Source organism: Rhinoraja longicauda, chromosome 21 (assembly GCF_053455715.1).
Source record: "Rhinoraja longicauda isolate Sanriku21f chromosome 21, sRhiLon1.1, whole genome shotgun sequence".
Taxonomy (NCBI): Eukaryota; Metazoa; Chordata; class Chondrichthyes; order Rajiformes; family Arhynchobatidae; genus Rhinoraja; species Rhinoraja longicauda.
The window spans coordinates 17,293,263-17,307,311 of record NC_135973.1 but is presented as its reverse complement, the minus strand read 5'-3'; positions in this window follow the sequence as shown (position 1 = coordinate 17,307,311).

Here is a 14,049-nt window from a genome sequence, read left to right as displayed (position 1 = left end):
AAGGGATAAGTGCAAACAAAGATAAGAGTACTCCTCCATGAGGGGGGTGTGGAGGTTGGTTGGGGGGATGGGAGCGGGTGGGAGGTGGCATAGTGACTGGTAGAGCCGGTGCCTCATAGTTCCAGAGACCCTGATTCAATCCTGATGTGGGGTAATATTTGTGTGGAATTTCCACGTTCTCCCTGTGACCACATAGGTGCTCCCTTTCCACCCACATTCCAAAAACATGCAGGTTTTTGGCCATTATATATTGTCCCTCGTGTGTTGGTAAGTGGTAGAATCTGGGGGGGGGGGGGAGACTGTATGAAGAATAAAAATGGGATTAGTGTAGGATTAGTGTAAACCGATGGTTGAAAGTTGGTGTGAGCTCTGTGGGCTGAAGGACCTGTTTTCAACCACAATTTTATTAGGGTCAGAGTAACAAAAATGGTAACTTACAACTAACATCTTCCTTACCCAGTTCTAAAGAAGAGCATTTGAGGTGAAAACTTAACTCTATTTCTCTCCAGAGATGCTGCCTGATCGGCTGAAAACGTGATGGCTCTTTATTTGCATACACACACATTATAACAAGATAGGAAATTGATGAATTTTAAATAGAAATGAATAATTCTGATCTAACCGCAATTACACAGACTTCTTTGTAATGTGCCCAAGGTTGGGAATTTGATATTCCAGGATATTACCAGTTACTTAAATTTTATTAGAGACAGGCCAATTTAAAAAGAAGCTGAAGTAGCCATGATATTAAAGAATGGGTTAAAAGAAGGAAGGATCTTCGCTCAGGAAATCAAGAAGCAGAATTAGTTCAGATGGAGCTGTATGGTGAAACACTTCATAGTTTAAGTCATAATATTAAAGGCATGTATAACAAAGGTAATGGAATAATAGTATTATTTCTCTCTAAGATAAACAATATCACTTCATCTTGTCAGAGGTATTCTCTTTGTCTGCCCCATTTACAGATAGTAGAGCTGTCAGAGCATGGAGTATGAACTTTTAAATTGTATGAGGTATGGTTTTCCAAATCCAAGAGTTTTATTGTCATCTGTATCAAAACAGAACAATGAAATTCCTACTTTGCAAATCCTGGCAAGTGATAGGTGGATACAGATGATAGGGGGTTTTAACAAAATCGGGTTGGTTTATATCAGTTCACTCATTACCTGTCACAGACCCACAGCTCAGCTTTGTCTCAGGTGGTGTTACTATGCTACTCTTGGTGATGGGCACTCAACTTCTTAACCCAGAGGACTTTCAGTGTTTGTGCCGACTCCTTAACATGGAGGTGCACTGATTCATTAGCTGAGGGAGAATGGTAGTTTATAATCTGAAGGCAGTTTCATTCCCCATGTTCCACTTAGTGTGGTGAGGCATTATAGGATCTAGAGAGGACTCCAAGGGTTGCTCCCTCCCACCTGTATACCATAGTGCCACAACCTCTGATGGTCTGTGCTGTTGGTGGGACAGGATGCACCAGGGAATATGATGGAAGAGTTAGGCATGTTGCCTGTGAGCCACGATTCTGTTGAGTACAAATATGTCAGGTTATTGCTTGACTAATCAATGTAACAGCTATTTGGCGCCAACCTCCAGATGTTTGTGAGGAAGATTTTACAAGCTCCTTGGACTGTGAGTGGCTTTGTCTGATTTTTATGCCTCGGTTGATGCAAGATGATCAATCCAGAATTTTTATTCCTTCTCTTTTTAAGCAGAATGATTCTAGTAAAACTGTATGACTTGCTCAGATATTTCAATATGCTTGACATGGGGTGGGCCTGGCGTAGCATGTAGGCCAGACCAGGTAAGGTTGGCAGATTTCCTCTTCTGAAGGACATTATGGAACAAGTTGGATTTTTAATCACAATCCAGTCCTGATCATTTGTTATATGAGGAGTGGTTAAATAAACTGAACTAATACTCTGTCAAGTTTCGAAGACTGAGAGGTAATCTCATTATTACAGGACCTGGCAAGGCAGATGAAAACTTGACAATTTCTCTGGTTGAGGTGTCTGCAATCAAACTCGTTGTTCCAGGGATGAATGTAGGGCCGGGGAGATGGCATCAGCCATGGATCTGTTGTGGCAAACTGCAGTGGGTTAAGGCTGCTTGTTAGACTGGAATTAATGCATTCCATAGCCAGTCTCTCAAAGCACTTCATGATGGTGGATGTCAAGGCCACTGGACAGTAGTCATTAAGGCATGAGATCTTGCTTTCGGTACCGGGGTGATAATGGTCTTCTTGAAGCAGGTAAGTACCTCAGAATGGAGTTGGGAACGATTAAAGATGTCCATGAATACTTCTGATAGCTGGTCTGCGCATTTACTAAGGACACGGCCAAGGACTCCATCCAGACCAGTTGCTTTCCGTGAGTTCACCCTCAGGAAGGTCGATCTAACTTCTGCAACAGTGACCCTAGGAAGAGGCACTCTTGAGTCTGATAGGACAGATGTCATCGCCCCGTGGGCCTTCTGCTCAAAGCGAGCATAGAAAGCATTAAATTCATCAGGTTGGGCCACACTTTCCCCAGTGATGTTGCCTGATTTCACTTTGCAGCCAGTTATAGTATTTGGACCATGCCACATTCTGTGGGCATCCAAATGATTATACTTGGACTCAAGTTTGTCCCAGTATTGTCTCTTGGCATCCTTGATGGCTTTGTGAAGATAATAATGAACTTTCTTAAAGCGCTCGGTATCATTTGACTTGTATGCAGCGGTCCTTGCCTTCACCTGTGAATGTACCTCACGGTTCATCCATGGTTTCCAGTTGGGGAACACTCGGATTGTCTTCTTCGGCATGCACTCCTCTACGCACCTGCCAATAAAGTGGAGATTGATAGGTTCTTGATTAGTACGGTTATCAAAGCAGTTGGAGGGAAAAATAGATCAACCAATGGGGGAGCAGACACTACGGGCCGAATGGCCTAATTCTGCTCCTGTGTCTTATGGTTTAAGTGGTTAAAAAAAAAATTGCTACCTAATTAAGCTGTTTCAGTGGAGAGTTTGGGAAGTATTTGAATAGCAAGAAATTAAGCATTTATTGAGCTTTGCCAAAAACAAAAACTGATTTTCCAGCTACTAAATGTCACTTAATACAATAAACTAAAATAAGAAGATCTTTGCTGAACAAATATTCCTCTGTGAAATTAGTTGTACCGAGTCGTAAGAGTGACATTTTAGATTAATGATTTACACAACTTCCCTTGAAACAAGCAGCAAAACAGCCCAGAGAAAAAACAACTTGTCTAACCAGAGTTCAAAGTTCTGTGGCAGCAGTATGGGTGTTGCATTTTGTTAACATGTGGAATTGGTAAAGTGGATGCAAGTATTTATTACAGTTTAGAGTGTGTTACCAGCCAGTAGGGCTCGTTCAAATCATTGGATTTGAAACTGAATGTTTTCTCTATGATTTGTTGTAGAATGGGGGGGGGGGGATTCAAACAAGGAGAGTTATTCCTATAACGTTCTTGTCACAGGCAGCACATGGAGAAGGAAGTTGGGAAATGATATTTTGATGAATCATTCATGGGCTCTACCTGCCAACATTCCTGAGCTAAATTAAAGGGAGGATTTTGTGAAAATATTTAATCGAGATCAATTGTTAATGCACCTCAAATGTGAAAAGGAAAGAAGTTGTAAAGCTAATTGGTAGATCATTATTTTCAATAACCAAAATGTTTTGTATATTAATCTAATTATCTCAAGATCTCTCATGATCTTTAGCTGCTGTGGGCATTCATCCCGCACAGTTCAAATCCCAGATGATTTCTGTCATGTTATAAACTAGCAGTTCAATCTCCTGGAAGAAGGGTCTTTTGTTACTTAGCATGTTTTTCATAACTTTTATAGTTATTTTTGGGGATATGGGTGTCCCATGCATAACTGTTCTCAAGAAGGCAGTGATAGTCTCACACTCTCCCCTTCTCTGTGGATTCTTGTCATGGCACAGTTGTTGCACTGAAACTTTTATGAAGTGGCTCTCTTGTACTGTGCAAACGAATTACAGACTCTTCCTTCGAAACACTTACCATCAAGTAAATCATCTCGGTTTTCCAAGGTGGCCAACTTCACTGCCCAGGTGATGCCTCTGATTCAGGCCACTCAAAATGAACCGTTTATCCCTGCACCCAGATCCAGAACATCTTGGACACCTCACCCTGATCCATTTCTTGGCCAGCGTATTATTTTGTTTCACTGCCTGATTCTCAACCTTATGGTGGCCTCTGCACTGCTTGTGTAATTGACATCTTCTGCTCTGGTATCTAACTATCATCACTTGTTAACTTGAACATAGGCAAAAGAATTAAGAGTTGAAAATGTAGGCCAGGCTGGGCATGTCCTCAACTTACAGAAAAAGAAAAGGATAAACAGAAAACAAGCTGGGCCAGGATCACAGAGGGATAACTGATAAGGACCTGAAGCTGTAGAATAAAATGTTGAGTCCATTCTTCTGTCCATGTTCTTTTGACTGTGTTCTCAATCTCTAACTGCTCAAATTCACTCACTGACCAGATAATCTTGTTACGTATCCCCATGGTCACCCTGGGTTTATCCTATACGATATATCACTCTTCCACCAAACCCCCTGCAGCTTTACAAACTTCTTTAGTTTCCTCCCAGCTTTGAGAAAGGTCTTCTAACTGAAACGTTAACTCTGTTATCCTTCCCACAAATGTCGACTGACCCGCTGAATATTGCCAGCATTTTTTTTTTTTTTTCAGATTTCTTTGGAGCATAGGAGTCAAGAGTGCGTGATTGCTGACAAACGACCAATGAAATTCTTATTTGCTGCAGCTCAACAGACCTATAAACGCTATAACACACAGCCAATAATCACTAATGCAATCAATAAATAACCATAATACGAGCAAACCAAATAGAGCAAAACCAAAGTCCATAGTGCAACCAAAGACACAGTCCATAGTTGCTGAGGTTGATGTTGTGTAAGGTTTAAGAGCCGAATGGTTGTTGGGAAGAAAGTGTTCTTAAATCTGGTGATCACAAGTTTCAGGCTTCTGAACCTTCTCCTGGTGGTGGTGAAATGAAAGTCAAAACCTGTGATGGACTTGGTAACATCTATCACATTTTGCAGTCTCCTTCATTCCTGGGCGTTTAGATTCCTGAACCAGGCAGTGATGCAATCAGTCAGTATGTTCTCTACCCCCACTTGTAGAAGTTCGTTAGAGTAGTTGTCAATGTTCAAATCTCCTCAATCTTCCTTAGCAGAGATTGAGGTGTACAAGATCACGAGGGGCATGGATAAAGTGAATGCTCACAGTCCCAGATAGAGGATTCTAAAACTAGAAGGCATGAGCAAAAAGGAAAAGGGGACAGATTAAGAGGGAACGGGCAACATTTTACACTCATAGTATGGCGAGTCCGAAACTTGCTAGTTGTAGACGAAGTTTATTGCAGCCGCAATACACGAATACAGAATCAAAACAACAAGTTACAGGACAACCAATATAAACTTACTGTCTTCCTTGAAGACTTCGCCGAACTGGCTAAATCGGGCGCCAAACGCGCACCTGACATCGCTGGCCAATCAGCGATGTCGTTTGCTGGACCAATCCTCATGGTCGCGTTCCCACGTGACCTCGCTGGCCAATCCGAGGGTTCGACGACCTGGACCATTCTCTATGGTCGCTACATGACCCCCCCCAGAACCCGAGGTGCGGAACCTAGCAGGGAGCCGGATTTCGCGACCATAACGAGTACGGAGAGGGACAGCCTGAACCGCAGGAGCCGGAGGTTCCGGACTTGGTGGAACAGCCGGAACGGGAGGTTCTGGAGGAACTACCGGAACGGGGGGTCCTGGAGGAACTGCCGAAACGGGGGGTCCTAGGGGAACTGCCGAAACTGGAGGTCCCGGAGGAACTGTCGGAATGGGGGTTTGTGGACTGGGCGGAACTAACGGAGGTCGGCCTCTTCTAGGGGTTTGACCGACCAGGACTGGTTGATCTGGGTCCAAATGGGCAGGTTTGAGCCGGGACACCGAGACGAGTTCACTCTTGCCGCCCATGTCTAAGGTGAAAGTAGCCGTTCCCTTACGTAAAACCCGAAACGGCCCTTGATAGACCCTCTGCAACGGGGCGCGATGGGCATCTTTACGCAAAAAAACAAACTCACAGTCCTTCAGGGAAGACGGTTCATGTACCATGGGACACCCATGACGTGAAGTCGGCACTGGAGCCAGGGAGCCCACCCGTTCCCGGAGAGCTGCTAACGCTGATGGGACTGTAGGGAGCAGGGCTGAAGTGTCCGGAAACAGATCTCCAGGTACTCGAAGGGTCGAGCCATATACCAGCTCTGCGGACGACGCACCGAGATCTGGCTTAGGAGCCGTCCGGATGCCCAACAGAACCCAAGGGAGTTGGTCTACCCAGTCTGGGCCTTCAAGCCTTGCACAGAGGGACGCCTTAAGTTGGCGGTGGAACCTTTCTACGAGTCCATTTGCCTGGGGGTGATATGCAGTTGTGGGTTGCAATTTGGACCCGTACAGTTCCGCCAGCGCGGCCCAGAGGGACGAAGTGAACTGTGGTCCTCTGTCAGTTGTAATAACTGCCGGGACCCCGAAACGAGCTACCCAGTGAAGGGCCAAAGTCCTAGCACAAGACGCTGACGAGATATCACACAATGGGAAAGCCTCTGGCCACCGGGTGAACCGATCCACCACCGTGAGGAGGTGGGTGTAGCCCCGGGACGAAGGCAAAGGCCCGACCAAATCCACGTGGATGTGGAAAAAACGAAAAGCCGGGACTTCGAAATCCTGTACGGGGGGCTGGACGTGGCGCTGGACCTTAGCGGTCTGACAGGGCACGCAGGAACGTGCCCATCCCGCTACCTGTTTCCGCAGGCCATGCCAGACAAACCTCGCTGCCACCAAGGCAGAGGTGGAGCGGATGGACGGGTGTGCCAGCCCATGAATGGCATCGAAAACCCGGCGCTGAAGGGAGGGCGGTACTACCGGCCTGGGGCGAGGAAGAGAAACATCGCACCAGACTTTCGTGCCCTCCGACCCACAAGCTACCTGGGCCAACTTCAATCCCGAAGTGGTGGACTGGTACGTCGAAACGTTATCCGCCAGGAGCTGTGCCTCCGCGAGCTCCTGGGGATCCACTTTGCAGTCCACCGCCGAAATAGGGGGAAAAGCAGGTCTAGACAGGGCGTCAGCAACGGCATTCAGCTTACCCGCGATATGACGGACATCTGTGGTAAATTCTGAGATAGCAGTCAGGTGCCGCTGCTGGCGGGCCGACCATGGGTCAGACAATTTCAAAAAAGCAAATGTTAATGGCTTGTGGTCCGTAAATGCCACAAATGGGCGGCCCTCGAGGAAATACCTGAAATGACGGACAGCTAAATGGAGAGCTAGAAGCTCTCGGTCAAATGAGCTATATTTCAGCTCGGCCGAATTTAGTTGCCGGCTGAAAAACGCTAAAGGCTGCCAACGGCCACCAACCTGCTGCTCCAGAACCCCGCCCACCGCCACGTCAGAGGCGTCAACCGTCAGGGCCGTGGGGGCGGAGGGGCTCGGATGGACCAGCATGGTGGCGTCTGCCAAGGCTGCCTTAGCTGCCGTAAAAGCCGACTCTGCGGCCGGGGACCACAACAACTCTACCGGATTACCTGCAAGGCATTGGAAAAGTGGGCGCAGGACTCGCGCCGCTGCCGGAACGAATCTATGGTAGAAATTAACCATGCCTACGAACTCCTGCAGCCCTTTTACTGTGGTAGGCCTGGGGAAAGCCCGGATAGCCTCCACCTTCTCTGGCAAAGGGACAGCGCCGGCAGAGGTAATTCTGTGACCTAGAAAATCGAGAGCAGGCAGGCCGAATTGACATTTGGAGGGTTGAATAATGAGCCCGTGGTCTTGGAGCCGCTGGAACACGGTCCGCAAATGGGCCTGGTGTTCTTGCACTGAGGGGCTGGCTACCAGGATGTCGTCTAAATAAATAAACACAAAGGGTAAACCCCTGCCCACGCGGTCCATCAGTCGCTGGAAAGCCTGTGCCGCGTTCTTTAAACCGAAAGGCATACGCAACCATTCAAACAACCCGAACGGAGTAATAGTTGCAGTTTTTTGTATGTCCTCCGGTCGCACCGGAATCTGATGGTATCCTCGCACCAAATCGATTTTGGAAAACACCACCGCTCCTTCCAGTCCAGATGAAAAGTCCTGTAGGTGCGGTATGGGGTAGCGATCAGCCGTGGTGACAGCATTGAGACGCCGATAATTGCCACATGGCCTCCACCCCCCAGATGCCTTGGAGACCATGTGTAACGGCGAGGCCCACGGGCTGTCAGACTGACGAACAATTCCCATTTCCTCCATCTTCCTGAACTCCGCCCGTGCCACCACCAGTTTGTCTGGCGGTAGTCTCCTGGCCCGAGCGAAAACGGGAGGGCCTTCAGTGCGGATGTGATGGACTACACCGTGCTTAGCTGAAGGTGCGTCAAAACGTTGGACGAGCAGCTCTGGGAACTCTGCCAGAATCGCAGCATACGAGTCGGGGGCCGCGACGACGGCCTGGACAGTAGGGCTGGGCGAGGAGGCGATTGCTGGAGCGACGTGCTCGTCTTCAGCAGCGGGTCGGAGGTCGTTACCGCGGACATCAGGAACCAGTGAAAAAGCCCAGAGAAAATCTGCGCCCAGGATCGCTTGTTTGACGTCGGCTATGATGAATGGCCATTCGTACGTGCGGAGGCCTAAAGCAAGGGACATCTTCCGTGTGCCGAAAGTGCGAATTGGGCTGCCGTTAACCGCGATGAGGGTGGGACCTGTCTTACCCGATCTGGTTTCGAGGTCGGTCGGCGGCACTATGCTGACGATGGCTCCGGTGTCTACCAAAAATTCTGTGTCCGTGAATCGATCATGGACATAGAGGCGCCGGTTCTGGCCAATCGTAACTGCCCCTATGTACGATCGGCCGAGGCATTTCCCACGAAGGTACAAGGCAAACGACAGTTGCGGGATTCGTTACCCCATCGTAGGTGATAATAGCACCAGCCGCGCTTGTGCGGATCTTTTTGGCGGGCTTTCGGGGAATTGGCGGGAGACGTGGCGCCATCTTTCCGTCGCTGTGGCGTGGTCACCGATGTCGAGACTTTGTTGATGGAATCACTGGCCTTGTTTTTTCCCGCTATGAGCGCGTCCGCTTTCGCTGCATATGCTTCGGGGTCCTTAAAAGAACAATCCGTAAGCAGCAGTCGGACATCCTCGGGAAGTTTCTCGCGGAATGCCTGTTCAAACATCGGGCAATCCGTATGCTCACCGGCTAGCACCATCATTTCAGCCATGCGGACGGAAGGCAGTTGGTCTCCAAGCTCCGGTAGGTGCAGAAGTTTTGCCGCACCACCATGCTTATTTAACCCGAAGGTTCGCAGTAATGCCTTCTTCATGGTTTCGTATTTGTCTTCCGCAGGTGAAGTTATGATAAACCGCATCATGCGCTTGGTTGTGTCCGGCGATAGGGCGCTGACGAGGTAGAAGTACTTCGTGGAATCGTCCGACACCTTCTTTATGTGGAATTGGGCCTCGGCGTGGATAAACCAAGCTTGCGGTGCGTACGTCCAAAATAACGGAAGATGAACGCCTGCCGCGCCTGACTCCGGTGTGCCCTGCTCGGTCATCGTCAACGAGGCGTCGGGTTCCTGCTCAGTTGGTGATCGTCCAGATCACGTTCGGGGTCACCAATATGGCGAGTCCGAAACTTGCTAGTTGTAGACGAAGTTTATTGCAGCCGCAATACACGAATACAGAATCAAAACAACAAGTTACAGGACAACCAATATAAACTTACTGTCTTCCTTGAAGACTTCGCCGAACTGGCTAAATCGGGCGCCAAACGCGCACCTGACATCGCTGGCCAATCAGCGATGTCGTTTGCTGGACCAATCCTCATGGTCGCGTTCCCACGTGACCTCGCTGGCCAATCCGAGGGTTCGACGACCTGGACCATTCTCTATGGTCGCTACAATAGGATAGTTTGAATCTGGAAAGATCTGCCAGAGGAGTTAGGGAACCATATAAATTTATGACTTTTAATAGACATTGGATAGATATATGGATAGAAAGGGTTTAGAAGGTTAAGGGCCAAATGCGGGCAAATGGGACAAGCCCCATATGCCAACTTGGTCAGCATGGATCACGGACCAAAGAGTCTTTTTCTCTGCTGTGTAGCTCTATGACTCAAATTCCAACAGCTGCATGTTTGTTAAAAATGTTCATCAATCGCTCCTATGTCTCCAGCCCTAGCTCTAGTAACAACATGGGCTTCCAGCCCTCAGAGATAAAACATTTAGTTAATAGGCAGATGGTGAACCAAGGCCAAAGATGAAGAAACATGAGGTGTGAGACAAAAAGATTGAAGAGTTCCTCATTGTGGAGCTAGAGGAAGGAACAAAGGTGGAACAGGAAGGGAAGGGGAGAAATAAGTGTAGGCCCAGATGGCACACAGTGGAGAGGAGGAGGGGAGGATGGGGAGGTAAAGGATAGGGGAAGTCTTTTTTAGTTACCTAAAATTGGAGAATTTAATGTTCATAACATTAGGTTGTGAGCTACCCACGTGGAATATGAGGTATTGTTCCTCCAGTTTGCATGTAGCCTCCCTCTGGCAATGGAGGATTCCCAGGACAGAAAGGTCAGCATGGGAATGGGAAGAGGAGTTCAAATGGTTAGCAACCAGGAGATTCAGTAAGACTTGGCGGACCAAGCGCAAGTGTTTGGCGAAACAATCACCAAGTCTCTGCTTGTACATCGGTGAAGGTAAGCATAGACTCAACAACTGTTGGAAGTCATATCTGAACATGGTGACAAGACATATTTTTGCAGTTTTGAAATTGTCCAGTATCATCAGAGATGTAAATTTTCTCTTTGCAACTTGTGTCATTTCGTTATTATGTGAAACAGGAACCACCAGCACCATCAAGTGGCCTAAAGTAATGTTGCAACTAGATGAAATAAACATTGAAAATGAAAAGTGCTGGAATTGCTCCACAGTCATGATGTGAGAAGCAAAAAAAAAAAAACCTTCCAGGCCATTGTCCTATCGCAAAAATGCAAATACCACTACCAACACTTAATCAGAGATTCCCCTCAGGGACAGCCCATTAGAATGGGAATGATAGTTGGGCTCTGAACCATTGCTGGGCACAAAAGCTCCAGCTGGTGCCTTGAGGTAATGAGAATGTAGCAACCTTCACAAGTTTAGAAGATGTTGTGTGTGTAGGTGTGTTATGTGTACCTTTTCGGAAAATAAATATGCACCATGTGGTATTACAAATGCCACATGTTATCCCAACCACTGCTTTCACTACCGAGGTGGAGATCCAATACATTAACATGGTATTAATGCATCTGCAGCTTTTGGTGAAGTACAGGTACCTTTCTGCACATTTGTGGAGTAGCATTATTGGGGATATATTTGCATTCATCTGGTTAAGTGAATGTATACGCATTTGGCAGATGGAGTATAATGTTGTAAAATGTTGGATTGTCTGCTTTGGATGACTAATGAAAAAGCTTATTATCATTTAAATGGAGTGAGCCACAAAATATTGCAGTGCAAATGATCCGGAGGTTCCAGTAAATGAGACAGAAAACATCAGCATTGCAGGTAACAGCAAATAATTTGGAAGGTTAATGGAATATTGGCCTTTATGACAAGGGGCACGGGGGAAATAGGGAAGTTTAGATAGGATTTGTGAGTCCCTATCTGGAATACTGTATGCAGTTTAGGAGTCAGTGCGTAGAAGTTTCACAGTTGATTCCTCAGCTGAAAGGCTTGACATTTGAAGAGTGGTGGAAGAGTGGTCGGCGTGGACTGGTAGGGCCAAACGGGCCTGTTTCCGTGCTGTAATTGCTATATGGTTATATGGTTATAAACTGGGCCTAAACTCAATGGAGTTGACGAGAATGAGACCTGATCTAATTGGCACTGAGAGGATGCTTCCCCTCGTGGAGGTGTGTAGAATTAGGAGACAAATGGATCACCTATTTCAATTGAAGATGGAGAAATTTCTCAGTGTCATGAATATTTGGAATTCTCTATCCCAGAGAGAAGATAGAGAACTTGAATATGTGCAATACAGAAACTGACATACATTTAAATCATTGGGGAATCAAGGAGAATGGGAAGAAAGTGGATGAAAGTAGTGTTGGAACAGCCATTACATTGTTGAATGGTGGAACAGGCTTGAAGGGCTGACCAGCCTCTCCTGCTCTTATCCTCAAGACCAGTGCTGAAGGTGTGTAATGTCTTTTCATATTCTATTATTATTATTTATTTTTGGTGCCTAAAGGGCCTGTCCCACTTAGGCGATTTTTTAGGCGACTGCCGGCGACTGTCAAAGTCGTAGCAGATAGCCAAAATTTTCTTTTACCCAACGACAATGATCACGACAATGCCGAGTCAGGTCGAGATTACACCGTCTTTGGAAACATTGCGAAATTCCCACGCTGTTAATGCTTCTCCGGCATCCTCACGATCACCCCGGCGAACTGTCGGCGACAGCCTAGTCGCCTTAAAATCGCCTAAGTAGCACAGGCCCTTTACTCAAAAAACAAATTATGCTTTGGGTCAGAACCCTTCTAGATATGTTAAGTAGCATGTCTACAAATAGTCCAGAATTGAATACAACAACGGCAATTTCAGAAGCTTTCACTAATTGTGTTACACCCATACTTTCCTCTAATCTGCAGTAGTTTAGACATTGTTAAATTCTACCTGCCATTAATGCATTTACATGCTGTCTATAGTCCAAACGGCCTGATGCAGAAATGGCCTAGTTCAGACAAGCTCCTTTCACTGTACTTCAATTGGCCCAGTCAGTATATTCTTGTTACATTACTTTAAAAGATTATCTAGCGTCCCCTTAAAACCAGCACCTGTGATATTTGTCTCAGCCTCTCCGTATGTTAGTATTTTCCATTCTCTTACAATACCTCAGGTAAAGAACTTGAGTCAGAATTCCTTACTGTAGTTAATCTATTTGTTGAATTGTTTTTAGCTCCCCCTCACTCTGAAATAAATCTATCTCTACCATATGTTAAAACCTCAATAATTTTAAAGTGTGCTGTTGAGCCAACGCTCAGTCATTTTAAAAAAATCATTTAGTCAACCTGTTTTTTTCCCGGAATCCCTGATAAACAACGGACACCTTTGTCATAGAGTTATAGAGGTACCGTATACATACAGCACGGAAACATGTCCTCTGGTCCAACTTGTCCATGCCAGCCAAGATGCCCCATCTAAGCAAGTCCCATTTGCTTGGGTTTGGTCCACATCCCTCAAAGCCTTTCCAATCCATGTACCTGTTAAAAAGTCTTTTAATTGTTGTTATTATACCTTCCTCATCTACTTCCTCAGGCAGCTCATTCCATATACCCAACACCTTTAGTGTGAAGAAGGTGCCCCTCCAGTTCCTGTTAAATCCTGCCCCTCTCACTGAATCTATGACACCTAGTTTTTGATTCCACTACCCTGGGAAAAAGATTTTGCGCATTCACCCTATTGCCCCTCATGATTTTATACACCTATAAAATCCACCCTCAACCTCCAGCACCCCAAGGAATAAAGTCCTAGTCTGCGCAACCTCTCCCTTAGTTCAGGCCCCATGTGTCCTGGCAACACCCTCATAAATCTTAGTTTAGTTTAGAGACGTAGCGTGGAGACAGGCCCTTCGGCCCACAGAACCCGTGCCGACCAACAATCCCCATACATTAACACTATCCTACACACTAGGGACAATTTACAATTTCTCGAAGCCAAATTAACCTACAAACCTATACGTCTTTGGAGTGTGGAAGGAAACCGGAGTTCCAGGATAAGACCCATCGAGAGTCACGGGGAAAATGTACAAACTATTGTACAGACAGCACCCATTGTCAGGATCAAACCCAGGTCTCTGGCACTGTAAGGCAGTAACTCTACCGCTGTGCTACCGTGCCACTCCACTCTCTTCTCTTCACTCTTTCCAGCTTAATATTCCATGCACTCTTTCCTACAGAAAAATAACCAAACCCGAACATAGTACTCTAAGGAG